Genomic DNA, 12,524 nt, shown 5'->3' on the forward strand with positions numbered 1-12,524 from the left:
AATACATTTATCATTTCATACCAAAAATAATGGTCTTCCCTTTAACCACTTTTCATGTTCACACAAGACATTCCTATAGGCCCGTGGTCAGCAAACTGTGGCTCGCGAGCCACATGCGGCTCTTTGGCCCCTTGAGTGTGGCTCTTCCACAAAATACCACGGCCTGGGTGAGTCTATTTTGAAGAAGTGGCGTTAGAAGAAGTTTAAGTTTAAAAAATTTGGCTCTCAAAAGAAATTTCAATCGTTGTACTGTTGATATTTGGCTCTGTTGACTAATGAGTTTGCCGACCACTGCTATAGGCCTTTCAAAAGCTACTTCCTCCAGAACACCAGTCTGCGGATGAGGACCCTACCTCTAGCCTCATCTTGTCTTTATTCCCCAGCATCTCTCTTCTTGCTTGAAATACAATAAAGGTGACACTAAACAAACAAACTTCATCAGGTTAATTTGCCTACATGCCCTCAAGCGAAGCAGTTTCAGGGAGTGAGGTCCAGGCCTGGGTTTACAGTGAACAAGCCTCAATACACTGAGGCCCTTGGTAAATATTCTGGAATCTGGATGGAAGCCAGATAGCCTTCAAGTGACTCCTTGCCACAGCAGGCGTGCCATGTGGCACAGGGGACAGAGGGCAGCTGTGCCTGGCCAGAGGGGCTTCAAAATATTTCCCACGCATTAGTCCAATTCAGTCAGGTTTGGGTCACAAGGGCAGGCTCTGGTGCCAGTCTGTGTCATGTGCTGGGGCCCCTGTGTTCCCAGGTTGGTCACATGAGAGGGTTTGCTTTGTATACTTGCAGCTGTTTTCCAGACTCTGCCAAGCTCAGGCCGGGACCATAGGCAGTGAAGAGAGGTTTTCTTTTCTGTAGCATTTGAGTAGATCTTTGGCAGAATGGGATTGCTCACCCCATGGATACATTGCAATTACCTACCATTCTAATAGAGTGATACAGAAAGCTCAAATCCATCGTGGAATGAGGCCGGTATGCATAAACATGATGATATTACCCGGTCCATGGGTTTGGCGACATTCCCTACCCTATGGGTAAAAGAAGATTACCTATTTCCCAGAAAGAAGGATGTGAGCTGTCTCACAGAGGAGGGGAGAGTGGAGTTATTAGCGAGTGGAGCTTTGTGCGAGTCCTGGGCACATGGTTCCTTTGGAAGCACAGAGGAGAGGTTGCCTTTCATTTGTGATATGCTTTGGTTTTTTGAATTGATAAATTGATAGTTCTGCAGGGTGCACTTTTGACTAACAACTCACATGGTGCCTGAAATTCCTGCAGCTAGAATGACTCTTTTAGGTCAAGACATTTTCCCCAGGAAGCCCCTGTTAATGTGCCACTTTTGTACACTTTTGGCTTCTTCCAGGTAAATCGCCTTTTAGCTCTGGGGTTTTTGTTGGATTTTAGTCCAGATTAAAGTCCCTATGACCTATACTAATGGTTCTTAAACTTTACTGCATGTAAGAATCACTTGAGGAGCTTTTAAAAATCCTAATGCCAGGCCAAACCCCCAACCCATCAAATCGGAACCTCTGGAGGTGGGACTCGGATACATTTTTGAGTCCCCTCCTCCAAAGTGGTTCCAAAGTGCAAATACGCTTGAGAGGCAGTGACTGACACCATTCTTTAAAGTGATTTTTTAAAAAGTAATGGCATAGTTCTGAGAACAGATTGGCATCTTCTGGGGGCTGGGGGCTGGGCAGTGGGTCCCGTGGGGCAATGACATGTGGGACTTGGGAATACCTATGAACTCGTGTGAACTGTGGCAGCCTCCTCCACAGAAGCCTCCCTGCTGCTATTTTAAGGAAGTGAAAGCGAACTGGAGGGTGTCCTGTTGTAACACAACTCTTGTGGGCCCCAGCCTTCCTCTGCTGGCTTTGCCCTTAGTCTGCTTCTGGCCAGGTTCCTGCAGTGGCCGGAGTCTCATATTTGCCAGGCTGGCTTAAGTTCTGTTCATATGTACATCTTCTGGGCACACTGGTCATTTCAGACCACCGGGGTAATTTGAAAAAAGATATGTCTTGTGGTGTTTGTCAACACTCTGGCCTGTGGAAACGTAGAGAGAAAAAAAAAAACAAAAAACTGAGGCCAGGTCTGTGGTGACTCCTGCCAGAGCTGGGGACTATGCCAGAGTCCCTGGTGTCGCTGCCATCTGAGGCCCACACAGGGATTTTAATCAGCTGAACCGAGCAACTAGTGCTTGGAGGCCTAGGCAGGGCAACAACCTAGCAGTACAACCGAAGGGGATTCAGGCCATACACTAGGGGGAAGGCTTGGGACTGGGTTTTCAGGGCCCGGTCCTGCCCAGATTCTAGAATCCGTTCCTGTGGTCAGACTGCTTTTCTTGGGCCTGCGGACCCCAGCCTTGGTGCTGGGCCCCGGGAGCTGCTTCTTGTCCTCAGCTGTTCACAAGACAGGGCACTACTGCCTCTAGATGGCGCTGACCACTAGAAGGACCTCCACCCCAAGTCCCGGGACTCAAGTGCATGGGGACCCTCGGGTGCCTCAGAGCCTTCCATACTGAGGGACGGGCTGGGGTTGGACGGGGGAGACAGGGAATGAGAGGCTTCCCTCTGGCCAACCTCAATAGGGACAGAAACGCACCGGTCCGGGAGTCCGGACATCCAAAGGGTAGTTGCGTTGTGTGTGCCTCTAATCGGTTTTTCTATGGCTTCTTTCTCTGCAATTCGCGACACGAATTCCCTCTCTGCTTCCCCGTTTTCATCTCTTTCCGCCGGGGAATGGTGCTGAAGGGCCGGAGAAGCCCAGGACTGAGAGCCGGGAACCGTCAGGCGGCCTCACGGGGCTGGAAGGGTGCGGGGATGGGAAGGTGACAGGGCGGGGCGGGGCCCCGGGAGGGGCGTGGTCTTCGGGGAGAGGCGGGGCTTGGGAACGAGGAGCGCAGCCGGGGGCGGGGCCGGCGCTAGGAGGACCTGGGCTGGGACAGGTTCGAAGGGGAGGGGTGACAAGGCTGGTCCTTATGGAACCCGAACCTGTGGAGGAAGGTCCTACGGTTCACAGCGCGGGAGAGGGCGGGGGAGTGGCCGAAGGGCGGTCCCAGGGGAAGAAAGGCGGGGGAAGCGGGCGCCTCGGGATGAGCCTTTGTGGGTCCCCGCCCCCGTCACGTGGGCTCCAGACCCGGCCGCTGCCGGTCGCTCCGCTGGTGAGTCGGTCAGTTGGTCGGTGGGTCAGTGACCTGCAACTCGGCTCTCAGCTCTCATGTTCAGAGGTGGGAAGGACACGGGAGCGGCCCGCACATCTGAGCCGCCCGGAGAGGAGTCCCGCACCCAGGTCAGTGGGCTCTCTCCACGCCCCCAGGCCCGCTGCAGACCCCGCAGGGGCATTGCCTGGGACACGTAGAGTCCCCAGATCCTAAAACCACCCGCGGAGTAGAGGTCAGTGGTAGGATGGCGTCAGAGTGTGTCCCAAGCGCGAGGACGGGGACCCTCTTCCCCTTCTCTGGCCAGAAGACTGGGAGGACGGTATAACTCCTGTGGATTGGCTCCGAACCTGCACCCTACTCTGCCCGGGACTAGGGACACTCTGCGCCGCTACAGGTGCTAGGACGTCCCTGGAGATGCGCTGTGTGGTCGTCCCTTCAGTGCTGTGTGGTATGTCAGCTCTGCTCCGTCAGCTGGAGCAGCAGCGTAATCTGGAGAGCCCAAGGTGGTCGGGAAGTTTACGGTCTGTTTGCCCAAGTAAATCTGTGTTTGACAGAGCGTGTGTCCGGATGCTAAGCCTTGGCTGAGACCAACTCTATACTGTAGTTGCAAAAATGCAACAGGCTTTTGAAACTCTCAAGCCACTGCCTCGCAGTAGACAGCAGGAAGGGGGTGGTCCTACTTGAAAGTGGGCTCCTCCTCTCCCTCCTGACATCCCCGCTCCAGACCCCAGTTTTCCCTCAGATAAAAATAAAGTTATATAGCTACAGACCAGAACTTTTCAAAGTTTGGGTGGGATCGAAACAGGCATTCTAGTCGTTTTTTAATTCTTTTAAAATATAAATCCGGAGTATTATGTTTTTACATTTACAGCAGCTGGGTATTTGGTATAGATCCGTCTTCCTTTCCAGTTTGGGTCTACTTCTGTCTTTCTCTTCATCTTTCTCTTTCCTCTCCCAGTTCCTTAATTGATTATAATACAAACCTGAAGTGTTTCCAAATTTTATTGCATTTTGTGAAGTAAAATGCCCAACTACAGAAAGGTAATTGGCTGTAAAATAATGAATTCATCTTCAGCATGTTCAGTCTTTGGTTATTATTTGTATATGGAAAACACATAATGTTATTTGATTTAGAGATTATGTTCCTCTTTGGGGCTTAAGAAAGGCAGCCCATTTGTATTCTGCTTAAATTCATCTTTAAATGATTTTGAAGTGGGTGATAAATTTAACACATTATTATTATTTCTTTGAGATTTGAGGATGTGCCAGTTACTAGCTTATTGCTACTGGGGAGACAAACAGTATCATGGTCACTTCTTTACCGGGGTAGCTACAGCAAGTGTGCTAACCTCCCAGATTATTTACCCAGTGCATGAGGTATGAGCAAAGAGTTGTGGGAATTCCTAGCTTTCATCTGAGCAGGGAAAATCTGGGATAATGTCAACAAAAGGGTGTCATGTATGTAATGGACCTCGAAGAATATTTCCTGAGTTTCTCCAGGCAGAGGTGGGCAGTGTGTGACTGGGCTGTAGGAGCTGTGCAGTAGGCAAGCACCAGCTAGCCCTGAGAAGTGGCAAGTTGTCCAGCTGGGCCCCTATGGGGTGGTTGGCAATAAAGTTGACAAGGATGAAAAACATGGTCCCAGCAGGTGGCTAAGTCTGGACTTTGAAAGCATGGAAGCCAATAATGGGCCTTAAGCAGGGGAAGGATGGATGTTTCGGTGAGCTTAAAGTCAGGGACCTTTGCCCTAGACCCTCCCAGCTTCCCAAACCCTAATCTGATGTGGAGAAAACTCAGTCAATACTGGTATTGTGGGATGAATGGCCAGGCAACACTTTAGAGCAGTGCTCTTCAACTGTAACAAGCTTAAGAATCGCCTGGGGATCTTGTTCAAATGCCGATTCTGATCTCTAGGTCAAGGGTGTGGCCTGACATTCTGCATTTCTAACCTGTTCCTAGGTTGTGAGAGCCCTTCACTGTCTATAACCAGGATTTAGAGCTGTAGTTTGCAAACCTGGCTATGCCTCAGAATCGCCTGGGGGAGCTTTTAAACTATTCCTATTAAGTATGTTTGGGATATTTTTAACCAAGTTTCCCCAGGTGATGCTGATTTCCCCAAGTGAAGGCTGGGTGGGACCGGCTTTGGTGGACTCTTGGCGATGCTGTGGGAAGCAGTGATCAAGGGGCAAAGACACTGGGAGTGGAGACCCCAGATAGGACCCTGGAAAGTCAGTTTGGATAGAAGCGATGAGGCCTTATATTTGGTGTGAGATAGTGGGAAACTGAGGCAGGAGAGAGAATCTATAAGACAGGGGGCTAGGGAGTAAGCCCTGTCAGTCTCTTGAACTGACTGCACAGGCCAAGAGAGGAGGGAAGAACGATTCTGAGAGAATTCAGCTTTGACCAGGCCTGTGTGGCCCAGTGGTTGAGCAGAGATCACAGTTTGATTTCTGGTCAGGGCACATGCCCAGGTTGTGGGCTCGTCCCCCTGTGGGGGGCGTGCAGGAGGTAGCTAATCAATGATTCTCTCCCATCATTAATATTTCTATCCCTCCCTTTCCCTTCCTCTCTGAAATCAATATAAAAAAAAATCTTTTTTATAAAAGAGAGAGAATCCAGCTTTGGAGGAGGGATGGCATGCACTTAGGACTATAACATTTGGGGTAAGATTTGAAGTTATTTCTTACCGGGCCATCAGAAAATTGTTTTCCCGAAATACAAATCTGTTCATGACACTTCCCTGCTTAAAATCCTCTGGTGGAGTCCCTACTGCAAAATATGAGAAGGAAGGGCTAATGTGAACACACTAGGAGGCATTTAGGCATTTATTAAGCTCCCAGATGGGACACCCCCCTTCAAGAGGTGACACTCCGGGGAAAAATAAAGTGACACTGTCACCACTTGGTGTGGGCACAACTAGGCTGAAACATTTGGCAGCTTTGTGTTTTCCTGAGTCACTATTTTTCCCTGCTTCCTCCTTCCTCAGAACAGTTCCACTTTATGTTTCCTGGCATCATTCTTTGGCTTCAATACTTCTAAGACCAGGATGTATCTCATGATGGTACCCTGAAAGCCAGGTCTGGTTCAACCCTGTGGATCTTCAGGAGATCCATTCTTACCTCTCAGGCACCAGGTAAATAATCTTCTGGGAGGTGCTGTCTAAGAGCATCTATTTAGCTTTAGACCCAGATGGCCCCAAGAGTTCCAGGGGGCTGCTAACTCTCAGCTCTGTCTTCAGGAAATGTATGATACCTGTTTCGTGCTTCTAGGTAATTCTTACTTTGGTGCTCCTTGATCATTCTTACTTTCATTTCCTCTCTCTGTCGCATACACTGGTCTGCACACTGATAACTGAGCATTCATTGCGCACGATGCTTTTAATTGCCATGTTTCCTGTTGTATGGTAATCTTGGCCTCTGTAACACACCTGTAGAAAGGAAGTCTAGACACAGATGGGATAAGACTGCCTCTTTGAAAGGAGAAAGTATAATATCTTTGTATGGCATTCAGGGCTCTGCAGAAGCTGGCGATAATTTAGCTCCCCAGCTGCATCTCCACTGTCCCCCCTCTATCCTTTGTGCCTCTCTGCCTTTGCATATACTATTTCCTCTTCCTGGAAGGCCCTTTGGTCTCTGCTCTGCCAGATGAACTAACTCTTATTAATCCTTCACATTAATGTAGATCAAACTCTTGAAACACCTCTCCTTCCCCCACCCCCACGTCATGTTTACTCTTCTCTCTAATACTGCATATGTATAGCATCAAATACAGATCTCTGTTGCAGTACTTAGGCACCTCATTTGCATATCTCTATCCACACACCCTACAAACTCTGAGCTGCTCTAGGGCTGCATCAGCCCTTGTGTGCAGCCTACACATGGCAGATGTTCCGGAAAAGTTTGTGACAGACGGGAGCCTTGAGCTAGCTGGTTTTGCAATGTTTGCCTCAGTAAAGGGTTAAGGGGCAGGTTATTTTGTGTAGAAGATGAGGGAGGGAATAAGACCAGAACGTGAAAGACTGGGACAAGCCCAATGAGGAGTGGCCCACCTGGCTAGCTTCATAGGGTGAGGTGCAGAGGAGACATCAGGAGAGGTGGGGCTATAGCCTTAGGCTGTGGATAGATCGTAGAAGGCCTTGAAAGTTGAAGCTAAAAAATTTAAATTTTATTCCGATGACATTGAAGGTCTTTGAATATGGAAAAGACTTGTGAAAGCTGAGCTTTGAGAAGGATTCAGGGTGGGGAAGGGCAGATTGGAGGGAGAGGGGAACTTCTTGTGAGAATGCACTGTTGGACTAACTCACTGAGTAGATTAAGACCTAAATCAAGGGAATGGCAGTAGAGATGGAGAAGAGCAAACAGAAGTGAGTGAGCTTGCCAAGAAATCCTGAAGGATTTGGTGACTGATTGGATTTGAGGGAGGGAGAAAAGAGTCAAATTGGACACTGACATTTTGTGCTAGTTTGCTGGGAGAAGAAGGAGGCAATTGTTAGCAGCATGAGAGCTTGGAGGGACTTAGAAGAGGAAAGGCAAATGAGGGTGGCTGAGTCTCTGGAATCAGGAGGGAGCCATGGGTAGTTTCTTGCATGCCCCTTATATTTTTACTCTGGAGAATGGTGAAGCCCAGACGCAGGCTCAGCTGCTCGTGACGGAACCCGGGCCTCCTGGTCCTCTGGCTTTGGGCTCTTTCCTTTGGAGCACAGTGGGTTTGGCCAGAGAGAAGTTCCCAGAAGGCCCAGATGGAGATTCCATTAAGCTATGAAAAATGGGAGAGACCAGGCTTGGGTGAATTCAGCCTTCAGGACAGCTAAGACTGGAGTCTTATAGGTCAAGGACTCAGCGAGGAAGTGTCTGCTGGCAGCCAGTGCCAGGGTGGGTGTGAAGGCTCATGAGTCCTCCTTTCTGTCCTGTGGCCTGGCTGTATGTGGGCTGATGGGAAGTGGGAAGAGCTTTTATGGTATCAGCACTCATACTTGTTAGTGCTCCGTGTGGAAGCATGTATACTAAATGGTTTTTCTGGGACTGCACCCACCAATCTATCAGTTCTATGGAAAGATGTATTCCAAGATCCAAACACCTTTTTTTTTTTTCTAGACAAACTTTAGGGACACATCCAGTCGGTCATGAGAAGTTGCCTGTGTAGTGTTGGAGTGGGGTCCATGGCAGGGGGCGGAGCCTATCTGGGGAAAGGCAACCAGCCCTGAGGACCTCCTCCACGCAGGGGCCTGGGGGTAGGGCCAGGATCAGGGATCCAGATGACTGGTGAAGGGCCAAGGCTGTCAGATGAGGAGAGGACTTATCTAGAATCTGTTCTGCTGCTCAGAGACTCAGTGGCCTGAGGCTGGATTTCCTCCCCGCTTACCCCTCCCTTCCACACCTCTCTGCCCAGCCTGGCTCCTCAGCCTCCAGCATCCTAGGATAAAGCCCTGCCTTTGCCAGGGCACAGTGTTCACCTCGGTTTGATAAGGCAGAGCTGGATTAATGCATTTAGATGAAAACATTTAGATTATTGCCGGACATGTGGTGATTGCCAAATAAAAACAAAGAAACGATAATGCTGGGATTTGACTTTGAGCAAAAACTTGTTAAGCCTCTTGGCTCTTTTCAGCTATGTAACTAGGTCTGGCAAGTTTCTGCTTCATCTTGTTTTGAGTTTTTCTTTCTTTCTTTTTTCTTTCTAAGACCAGAATGTATCTCACGAGCCTGCTCACCCATACTAAAGTATCAGGGATAGCCATAGAGTACAGACTTGAGATCTGGGTTGCCCCTGTCTCAGGAAGGACTTATGCAGAAGAGAGTGGATGGAGGGGCTACTAACAAGTCTCCAGGAAGACTACGTTAACCCAGGTGAAGCTACGGGGAATTGACCGGATCCTGGCCTCCCCGCTGGCCTACAGCTGCTTCGATGTTCCCAGGTGGCTCTGATTTGGATACACAGGCATACCTGGCTTTATTGAGCTTGGCTTTGTTGTGCTTCACAGATGTTGTGTTTTTGAAGGCAGACCCTTCTCCAGCAAAAAGGTTACGACTAGCTTTAGTGCAATACTCCATTGTGATGGCTTGGAACCAAACCCAGCTGTGTCTGTTTCCTGCTTGAGGACAGGCATAGGGAAGGAGGAGATCCAAATCTCAGGGTGGCCATGCCTGCTTGGAGAGTGCCAGTGCCTGCTGGCCGCCGCGAGTGTGTTTTAGTAGCGTAGTCAGAACTCCTGTTCTGACTCCCGAGTAAAGGCATAAATCTATAGTGACTTGTGAGCATGGATGGAATGTGCCAGTCAGATGTAGCTGGGCCTCTCAGCTGGGCAGGCACTGCTATGGCCTGGGGAGCCACAGCTGTGACTGTTCTGGGTGTCCCAAGAGGTCTTAGCAAAATCCTCCTACCTGCTTCTGGCAGAAAGGCCCAGGGAGCCCTGCCAGGAGTCTTGGTTAGACAACCTCTCTCTCTCTCTCTCTCTCTCTCTCTCTCTCTCTCTCTCTCTCTCTCTCTCTGTGTGTGTGTGTGTGTGTGTGTGTGTGTGTGTGTGATGTAGGAGCCAAGTGGGGTGTTGTAGGGATTAAGCCACAGCTCATTCTAGGAAGACCGCAAATGGATTACCTTTATTCTCTGCATGCATATGTGGCAACTCCTTTCTCTTCAGGGGCAAACTTCCTTCCCCCAACACAAGACCTCACTTCCCCTGAATCAGAGAGGTTTTCGCATGAATAGCCAACTCCAGCTGCACTGCTCCATGGAGACAACAGAGGTGCAGACAGGGCCCTCGGAAAGCTGCCTCCAGAGGGAAGGATGGGGTGGGGCTTGGGCTTTGGTGGACTTTACAAAGGGTTTGCCTCATGAGATAGTAGTGTTATTCCCATTGTATGGAGGGGAAACAGGTGTCAGAGAAGTAAAGTCATTTTTTTCAAGGTCCCAGAATACTAGACTTAATTTATTATCCTATCAGGGACGCTTTTGAGAGTGAAAGGAGGTGGACAAATACTGAATTGGATGGGATCCTGGAATGACAGGAGTGTCCCAGGCACACTGGAACATGTGGTATCAAACTCCAAATTCAGTAAGGAACCAGGACAGGTAAGGGGATGTCGGACTGGGGAGAATGGATTGCAGTAGGGGGAGGGGTGAAGTTAGAACTTGAATTTGGGTGGGAAAGGCAGATTCTTCTAATTTAACAGTTTGCTAAAGCAAAGGCATAGTTCTTGGCTCTGACACCTGACCTTGAGTAGATGTCATGGAAAAGTTTTATTACATAAGTTCTTCCTGCGACCAGCCAAGACATCTGGTTCTGTGATGGGAGGCTGCTCACCCGGTAACAACAACTGCCACCCTGCGTGTCCATCTAGGTTTTCTCTGGGCCGGCTCATTGGAACTGCTCAATGCCTCAGCTGGGATTATTGTCCTGCTCTGGAGAGAAGGAATCTGACTCCTCCTGTCCCTCCACACCCCCACTTCCAGCGTGGCAGGCAGCAGCTTTTCTCCACCATGAGGACTTGGCCTTCCTAGTCTCTGAGAACCCTAGTAGCTCTAGACTGAGCATTGATTTCAGAGAGGAAGGGAGAGGGAGAGAGACAGAAACATCAATGATGAGAGAGAACCATTGATCGGCTGCCTCCCGCACGTCCCTCACTGGGTATCGAGCCCACAACCTGGGCATGTGCCCTTGACTGGAATTGAACTCAGGACCCTTCAGTCCACAGGCCAATGTTCTCTCCACTGAGCCAAACCAGCTAGGGCGGGAAACTTTTTTCTGCCAAGGGCTATTTGGATATTTATAACATCATTCACTTAATATAATTCACTTAATATAAATTTATGCTGCTATGAAAAAGTTCCTAGATTTATTGAATTTCCAGTCCTGCCTGTGGTTGCCTTGGCAGGGCCAGACCAAATGATTTCAAGGGCCTTATATGACCCATGGGCCTGACATTCCTACCCCTGCTCTAGAGCATGGACTTCGAATCAGAGAGGCCTCCATTTAAATCCCAACTCTACACATACTTACTGTTGCTACTTTGAGCACGTCTCTACCTCTCTGAGCTTTAAGTTCCTCATCTGCGCAATGGGAACGGGCCTATTTTATTTGGTTTTGGTAATGATTAAATGAGATAATGCACAGAAAACGTTGGCTACAGTGCTTGGCATGTCTTAAATAGTAAGTGGTATTATTATCATTATCATGCTGTTCTCAGGAAGCCTTGGAAAAATGCTTTGTGAAGAGGAATGATTTATATCATCCAGACCTAAGCTTATACTAAGATTTCAGGGGGGCGTAGCATTCTTTGGTCCCCCAGGTGTGACTCAAGGACAGCCATGGTAGACATGAGCAGGAAATCCAGGAGGCAAAAGTGCACGGCAGGGTGGGGAATAGCCTGGTTTCACATGGCTGGTCACCGAAGTTCAGCACAAGGGCAGCAAACAGAGTTCAGAGCCCATGCCAGCTCGATGAGATGTGGCAGGGGTAAGTGCAAAGTCCTGCCATTAGGCTCCAAAATAAATTGGTGTGAGTATCCTACCTGACCATGTGGAAAAGCCCATGTAAACTGGCTCAGCCTGGCTGCGTTACTAGAAGTCCTGGGTTTATATCTTGCTAGGGTCTCATCCCCCTTTCCCTGCACTGGCCAAGACTGGCCGCATCTGGAGGTAGTACCCTGGACAGCACACTTTGGGAGCAGGTGGAGGGGGGACCTTAAATGCTGGAGTCCCTGCCTTGTAAGCTTGGGAAGGACCTGGGGACAGACAGGAAGACACCAGGCTGTGACTGCGATTTTCATTCAGGTGGGTCAGGGAGCTACCATGTTCTGTGTTGCTCAGAGGGCAGAGTTGAGGGTCCGTGGTGGTGATGGTCAAGGGTATAAAAGAGGAAGTAGGTTTGAGATGATGTAAGAAATTCTGAATAACTCGAGCTTATCCCTAGGGCCAGGCAGCTGTCTTAGAGCATGTAGTGGAGGGTCTTGGCCAAGCAGTATTGACTAGAGGGAAGTTTGTGAAATACCAGGGGAGGCAGAGTTTGCTGAAAGGTTAAAGTGCTGCAGGATTTGGGGGTGGTGGTGGTGGGGGGTAATTGATGGCTTCTGAGCAGAGATGACTTGCAGCAACTATAGGGTGGAATGAGGGTGGGAGGCAGGGGAAGGGAAACCATAAAGCTGTGCAAAAGCTGCTCTGTCTTGAGTCGCAGGCTTAGCCCCGCTTGGGAACAGGGATTGGGAGAGAGGAAAGGCTCTTTGTGGGTTGAAACTGAGGCTGTGATCCCAAACAAGTGATAGTACTGCGTGTATTCTCTGCTGATACCCACCTTTGTCCAACCAGCTGACTAGGGCATGAAGGCTCTTATAGACTCCCCCTCCTTGAAGATTTTGAGAGCACAGCA

The 12,524-nt window shown here is 49.4% G+C and overlaps 1 protein-coding gene across 1 annotated transcript in view; it reads left to right on the forward strand.

Moving 5' to 3' along the window:
* Window positions 1–3,173: 3,173 nt before the first annotated feature.
* Window positions 3,174–12,524, forward strand: part of PPFIBP2 (PPFIA binding protein 2) — a 133,184-nt gene continuing 123,833 nt past the window's right edge. Inside the window, exon 1 of the mRNA XM_080641600.1 lies at window positions 3,174–3,291. The gene's annotated coding sequence lies outside the window, so the exon portion shown is untranslated. The remainder of the gene's footprint in view (window positions 3,292–12,524) is intronic.

Source organism: Plecotus auritus, assembly GCF_963455305.1.
Source record: "Plecotus auritus genome assembly, chromosome: 9".
NCBI lineage: Eukaryota > Metazoa > Chordata > Mammalia > Chiroptera > Vespertilionidae > Plecotus > Plecotus auritus.